Here is a 6702-nt window from a genome sequence, read left to right as displayed (position 1 = left end):
GCCCATAGGACTTGCAAACTTTATATGCCCCAGTACAGGGTAATGCCAGGGCCTAAATGTGGGAGTGGGTGGTTAGGGGAATGGGAGGGGGAGTGTATTGGGGACGTTTTGGATAGCATTGGAAATATAAATGAGGAAAATACCTAATAAAAAAATTTAAAAAAACAATTATCTCAAGGTTGAATGTTGAGTAAGAAATGCCTACAGAATGGACATATTTATGATTCCTCATCTTCTACATCCAGATTTTAGTTTTGTGGGACTGGGGAGTAAGCTCGGTGCCGCACACATGTTAGTTAGGTAATCACTACACCACCAAGATATATCCCCCAATAAGTTACAAATAGATGCTTAAGATTGTGCTCACTCTTATTTGAGAAGCACTTTTACCTACTGAATGATCTTACCAGCCCAGGACAACTTTGTGGAATCAGTTCCTGCTTTCCACCATGTAGGCTTCAGATTATAGAGACTGAGAGCAAGTGCCTTTATCCACTCAACCATTTCACCTACCTAGGATTTGTTTCTTAAGCCTTTTTTACGGGGTTCTGAGTCTGTCCTGGGGTGCTGAGTGTGACCTTGGGTGCTGAGTGTATCTGGGGTGCTGAGTGTGTCCTGGGTGATGAGTAAGTCCTGGGTGCTGAGGGTATCCAGAGTACTGAGTATGTCATGGGGTGTTGAGTGTGTCCTGGGGTGCTGTGTGTGTCCTGCAGTGCTGAGTGTTTTCTGGGGTGCTGACTGTGTCCTGGGGAGCTGAGGTTGACCTGGGTGCTGAGTGTGTCCTGGGTGCTGAGTGTGGCTGAGGTACTGAGTGTTTCCTGGTGGGCTGAGTTTCTCCTGGGGTGATGAGTGTGTTCAGGGGTGCTGAGTGTGTCCTGGGGTGCTGAGTGTGTCCTGAGTGCTGATTGTGTCCTGGGTGCTGAGTGTGACCTGGGTGCTGAGTGTGTCGTGGGTGCTGAGTGTGTCTTGGGTTCAGAGTGTGTACGAGGTACTGAGTGTGTCCTGGGATGCTGAGTGTGTCCTGAGGTGGTGAGTGTATCCTGGGGTGGTGAGTGTGTCCTGGGGTGGTGAGTCTGTCCTGGGGGGCTGAGTCTGTCCTGGGGTGCTGACAGTGACCTGGGTGCTGAGTGTATCCTGTGTGCTGAGTGTGTCCTGGGTGCTGAGTGTGTCTGGGGTACTGGGTGTGTCCGGGTGTGCTGAGTGTGTCCTGGGGTGCTGAGTGTGTTCTGGGGTGCTGAGTGTGTGTGTCCTGGGGAGCTGAGTATGACCTGGGTGCTGAGTGTGTCCTGGGTGCTGAGTGTGTCTGGGGGTACTGAGTGTTTCCTGGTGGGCTGAGTTCTCCTGGGGTGCTGAGTGTGAACTGGGGTGCTGAGTGTGTCCTGAGTGTTGATTGTGCCCTGGGTGCTGAGTGTGTCCGGGTTACTGAGTGTGTCCTGGGGCACTGAGTGTGTCCTGGATGCTGAGTGTGACCTGGGGTGCTTAGGGTGTCCAGCGTGCTGATTGTGAACTGGGGTGCTGAGTGTGACCTGGTGTGCAGAGTGTGTCCTGGCTAATAAGTGTGTCCTGGGGCACTGAGTGTGTCCTGGGTGCTGAGTGTGACCTGGGGTGCTGAGGGTGTTCAGCGTACTGATTGTGAACTGGGGTGCTGTGTGTGACCTGGTGTGCAGAGTGTGTCCTGGGTGCTGAGTGTTTCTGGCATACTAACTTTGTACTGGAGTGCTGAGTTTATCCTGGGGAGCTGAGTGTGTTCTGGGGTGCTCATTGTACCCTGGGGGGCTGAGTTTGACCTCGGTGATAAGTGTGTCCTGAGTGCTGGGTGTGTCCTGGCTGCTGAGTGTGTCCGGGGTACTGAGTGTTTCCTGGTGTGTTAAGTTTCTCTTGGGATGCTGATTGTGTCCTGGGTGCTGACTGTGTCTGGGGTACTGAGTATATCCTGGTGTTCTGAGTGTGACCTGGGATGCTGAGTGTGACCTGGTGTGCAGATTTTGTCCTGGCTGATAAGTGTGTCCTGGGGCGCTGAGTGTGTCCTGGGTGCTTAGTGTTACCTGGGGTGCTGAGGGTGTTCTGGGTGCTGAATGTGTCCTGGGTGCAGAGTGTTTCTGGCGTACTGACTGTGTCCTGGTAGGCTGAGTGTATCCTGGGGAGCTGAGTGTGTTCTGGGGTGCTCAGTGTATCCTGGGGGGCTGAGTTTGACCTGGGTGATAAGTGTGTCCTGGGTGTTGGGTGTGTCCTGGGTGCTGAGTATGTCCGCGTGTCCGAGGTACTGAGTATGTCCTGGTGTGCTGAGTGTGTCCTGTGGTGCTGAGTGTGTCCAGGGGTACTGTGTCCTGGGTGATGAGTGTGAACTGGGGTGCTGAGTGTGTCCTGGGTCCTGAGTGTGTCCTGGATGCTGAGTGTGTCCTCGTGTGCTGATTGTGTCCTGGGTGCTGAGTGTGTTCTGGCTGCTGAGTGTGTCCAGGGTAGTGAGTATTTCCTGGAGTGCTAAGTTTCTCTTGGGATGCTGAATGTGTCCTGGGTGCTGAGTGTGTTCTGGCTGCTGAGAGTGACCAGGGTCCTGAGTGTGTCCTGGGATGCTGTGTGTCCTGGGGTGCTGTGCCCTGGGGTGCTGAGTATGTCCTTGTGTGCTGAGTGTATCCTGGGGTGCTCATTGTGATCTGGGTGCTGAGTGTGAACTGGGGTGTTGAATGTGACCTGGTGAGCTGAGTGTGTCCTGGCGTGCTGAGTGTGTCCTAGTGTGCTGAGTGTGTCCTGGGGTGGTGAGTGTGTCCTGGTTCCTGAGTGTGTTCTGGGTGCTTAGTGTGTCTGGGGTACTGAGTTTTTCTGGTGTGCTAAGTTCTCTTGGGATGCTGATTGTGTCCTGGGTGCTGACTGTGTCTGTGGTGCTGAGTATGTCCTGGTATACTCAGTGTTTTCTGGTGTGCTGAGTGTGACCGGGGGTGCTGAGTTTGTCCTTGGTGCTGAGTGTGACATGGGTTGCTGAGTGTGACCTTGGGTGTTGAGTGTGTCCTGGGTGCTGAGTGTGACATTAGATGCTGATTGTGTCTGGGGTACTGAGTATTTCCTAGTGTGCTGAGTTTTTCTGGGGTACTGAGTGTGTCCTGAGGAACTGAGTGTGTTCTGGGGTGCTGAGTGTGTCCTGGGTGCTGAGTGTGTCTGGGGTATTGAGTGTGTCCTGAGGAACTGAATGTGTTCTGGGGTGCTGTGTCCTGGGTGCTGAGTGTGTCTGGGGTATTGAGTGTGTCCTGGTGTGCTGAGTGTGACTGGGGGTGCTAAGTTTGTCCTTGGTGCTGAGTGTGACATGGGTTGCTGAGTGTGACCTTGGGTGTTGAGTGTGTCCTGAGTGCTGAGTGTGACATTGGGTGCTGAGTCTGATCTGGGGTGTTGAGTGTGTCCTAGATGCTGTATCTGGGGTACTGAATGTGTTCAGTTGTGATGAGTGTGTTCTGGGGTGCTGAGTGTGTCCTGGGGTTCTGAGTGTGACCTGGGTTGCTGAGTTTGACCTGGGGTGTTGAGTGTATCCTGGGTGGTGAGTGTGACCTTGGGTGCTGAGTGTGTTCTGGGCAGCTGAGTGTGTCCTGGGCTCTGAGTGTGTTTTGGATTCTGAGTGTTTCCCAGGTACTGAGTGTTTCCTAGTGTGCTGAGTTTCTCTTGGGGTGTTGAGTGTGTCCTGGGTGCTGAGTGTGACATTAGAAACTGATTGTGTCCGGGGTACTGAGTATTTCCTAGTGTGCTGAGTTTTTCTGGGGTACTGAGTGTGTCCTGGGATGCCGAGTGTGTCCTGTGTGTTGAGTGTGTCTGGGGTATTGAGTGTTTCCTGGGGAGCTGTGTGTCCAAGGGTGCAGAGTGTGTCCTGGGTGAGAGTGGGTCCGGGGTACTGAGTGTGTCCTGGTGTGCTGAGTGTGTCCTGTGTGTTGAGTGCATCCTGGGTAGTGAGTATTTCTTAGTGTGCTGAGTTTCTCCTGGTGTGGTGAGTGTGTCCCGGGGTGCTGAGTGTGTTCTGGGGTACTGAGTGTGTCCGGGGGTACAGAGTGTGGCCTGAGTTGCTGAGTGAGTCCTGGGTGCTGAGTGCATCTGGGGTACTGAGTGTGTCCTGGATACTGAGTGTGTCCTGGGGTGCTGATTGTGTCCTATGTGCTGAGTGTGTTTTGGCTGCTGAGTGTGTCCTGAGGCGGTGAGTGTGTCCTGGGGTGCTGAGTGTGTTCCAGGGTGCTCATTGTGTCCTGGGGGGGCTGAGTTTGACCTGGATGATATGTGTGTCCTGGGTGCTAAGTGTGTCCTGGGTGCTGTTGTGTCCGGGGTACTGAGTTTTTCCTAGTGTCCTCAGTGTGTTCTGGGGTGCTGAGTGTGACGGGGGTGCTGAGTTTGTCCTTGATGCTGAGTGTGACCTGGGGTGTTGAGTGTGTCCTGGATGCTGTATCCGGGGCACTGACAGTGTCCTGTTGTGATGAGTGTGTCCTAGGGTTCTGAGTGTGACCTGGGCTGCTGAGTTTGACCTGGGGTGTTGAGTGTATCCTGGGTGCTGTGTGATCTTGGGTGCTGAGTGTGTTCTGGGCAGCTGAGTGTGTCCTGGTGTTTTAGACAGGGTTTCTATTCCTGCACAAACATCATGACCAAGAAGCAAGTTGGGGAAAAAAGGGTTTATTCAGCTTACACTTCCATACTGATGTTCATCACCAAGGAAGTCAGGACTGGAACTCAAGCAGGTCAGGAAGCAGGAGCTGATGCAGAGGCCACAGAGGGATGTTCTTTACTGGCTTGCCTCCCCTGGCTTGCTCAGCTTGCTCTCTTATAGAACCCAAGATTACCAGCCCAGGGATGGCACCACCCACAAGGGGCCTTTCCCCCTTGATCACTAATTGAGAAAATACCCAACAGCTGGATCTCATGGAGGCATTTCCCCAACTGAAGCTCCTTTCTCTGTGATAACTCCAGCTGTGTCAAGTTGACACAAAACTAGCCAGTACACCTGGTTCTGAGTATGTCTTGGATTCTGAGTGTTTCTGGGGTACTGAGTGGTTCCTAGTGTGCTGAATTTCTACTGGGGTACTGAGTGTGACCTATGGTGTTGAGTGTGTCCTTGGTTGGTGAGTGTTTCCTGGGAGGCTGAGTGTGTCCTGGGGTGCTGAGTGTGTCCTGGTTCCTGAGTGTGTCCTGGGTGCTGATTGTGTCCTGGGTGCTGAGTGTGTCCGGGGTAGTATTTCCTGGTCTGCTAAGTTTCTCTTGGGATGCTTCTTTCGCGCACCGCCTGGCTCGCCAGCAAGAACGACACTGCAACAAGATCCTTCTGCACACGTTTATTGGGAGAGCTTGATTGCAGAGGCGAAGAGACCCCAAGCCCAGAACTGGTGCTGCTTATATAGGCCTAGGAGAGGCGTGTCTCACACCCGGATTGGTTGTGCTTGGGTTATGCTTACCACCTCATTTGCATGTCTACATCTGATTGGTTAACTTCTCTCTCATCTGATTGGTTAACTTGTCTTTCATCTGATTGGTTAATTTTGGTTAATTCTCAAAACCTCATCTTGGCAAAAACCTTTACTGCCTATGTATGCGTGGTGGCCAGCGGAAGCCAGCGCCTCCCTGCAATGGCACATGTGGCTTCCCACAGATGTTGAGTGTGTCCTGGGTGCTGACTGTGTCTGGGGTACTGAGTATGTCCTGGTGTGCTGAGTGTAACCTGGGGTGCTGAGTGTGACCTGGGGTGATGAGTGTGTCCTTGGTGCGAAATGTGACCTGGGATGCTGAGTGTGACCTGGATGCTGATTGTGTCCTGGTGTGATGATTGTGTCCTGGGGTGCTGAGTGTGACATGGTTACTGAGTGTGTCCTGTCTGCTGAGTGTGTCTTTGGTGCTGAGTGTGTCTGGGATACTGAGTTTTTCCTGGTATGCTGAGTTTTTTCTGGGATGTTGACTGTGTTCTGGGGTGCTTAATGTGTCCTGGGTGCTGAGTGTGAGCTGGGGTGCTGAGTATGACATGGGTTGCTTCATGTGTCCTGGTGTGCTGAGTGTGTCCTGAGGTGTTGAGTGTGTCCTGGGGTGCTGAGTGTGACATGGGGTGCTGAGTGTGTCCTGGGGTGCTGAGGGTGTCCTGGCTGCTGATTTTGTCCTGGGGTGCTGAGTGTGACCTGAGGTACTGAGTGTGTCCTGGGATGATGTGTGTGTCCTGCGGTGCTGTGTCCAGAGGTGCTGAGTGTGTCCTGGCTGCTGAGTGTGTCCTGTGTGCTGAGTGTGTCCTGGCTGCTGAGTGTGTCCTGGCTGCTGAGTGTGTTCTGGCTGCTGAGTGTGTCCTGGGTGCTGAGTGTGTTCTGGCTGCTGAGTGTGTCCTGGGTGCTGAGTGTGTCCTGGATGCTGAGTGTGTCTGGGGAACTGAGTGTATCAGGGTGTGCTTAGTGTGTCCTGGGTGCTNGTGTCCTGGATGCTGAGTGTGTCTGGGGAACTGAGTGTATCAGGGTGTGCTTAGTGTGTCCTGGGTGCTGAGTGTGAACTGGGGTGCTGAGTGTGACCTGACTGCTGAGTGTGTCCTGGTGTGCTGAGTGTGTCCTGGTGTGCTGAGTATGAACTGGGGTGATGAGTATTTTCTGGGGTGCTCATTGAGTCCTGGGGTGGCTGAGTTTGACCTGGGTGATGAGTGTTTCCTGGGTGCTAAGTGTGTCCTGGGTGCTGTGTGTGTCCGGGGTACTGAGTTTTTCCTGGTGTGTTAAG

This window comes from Mus caroli, chromosome X, assembly GCF_900094665.2.
Source record: "Mus caroli chromosome X, CAROLI_EIJ_v1.1, whole genome shotgun sequence".
Taxonomy (NCBI): domain Eukaryota; kingdom Metazoa; phylum Chordata; class Mammalia; order Rodentia; family Muridae; genus Mus; species Mus caroli.
Note: the sequence above shows the minus strand (reverse complement) of the source record.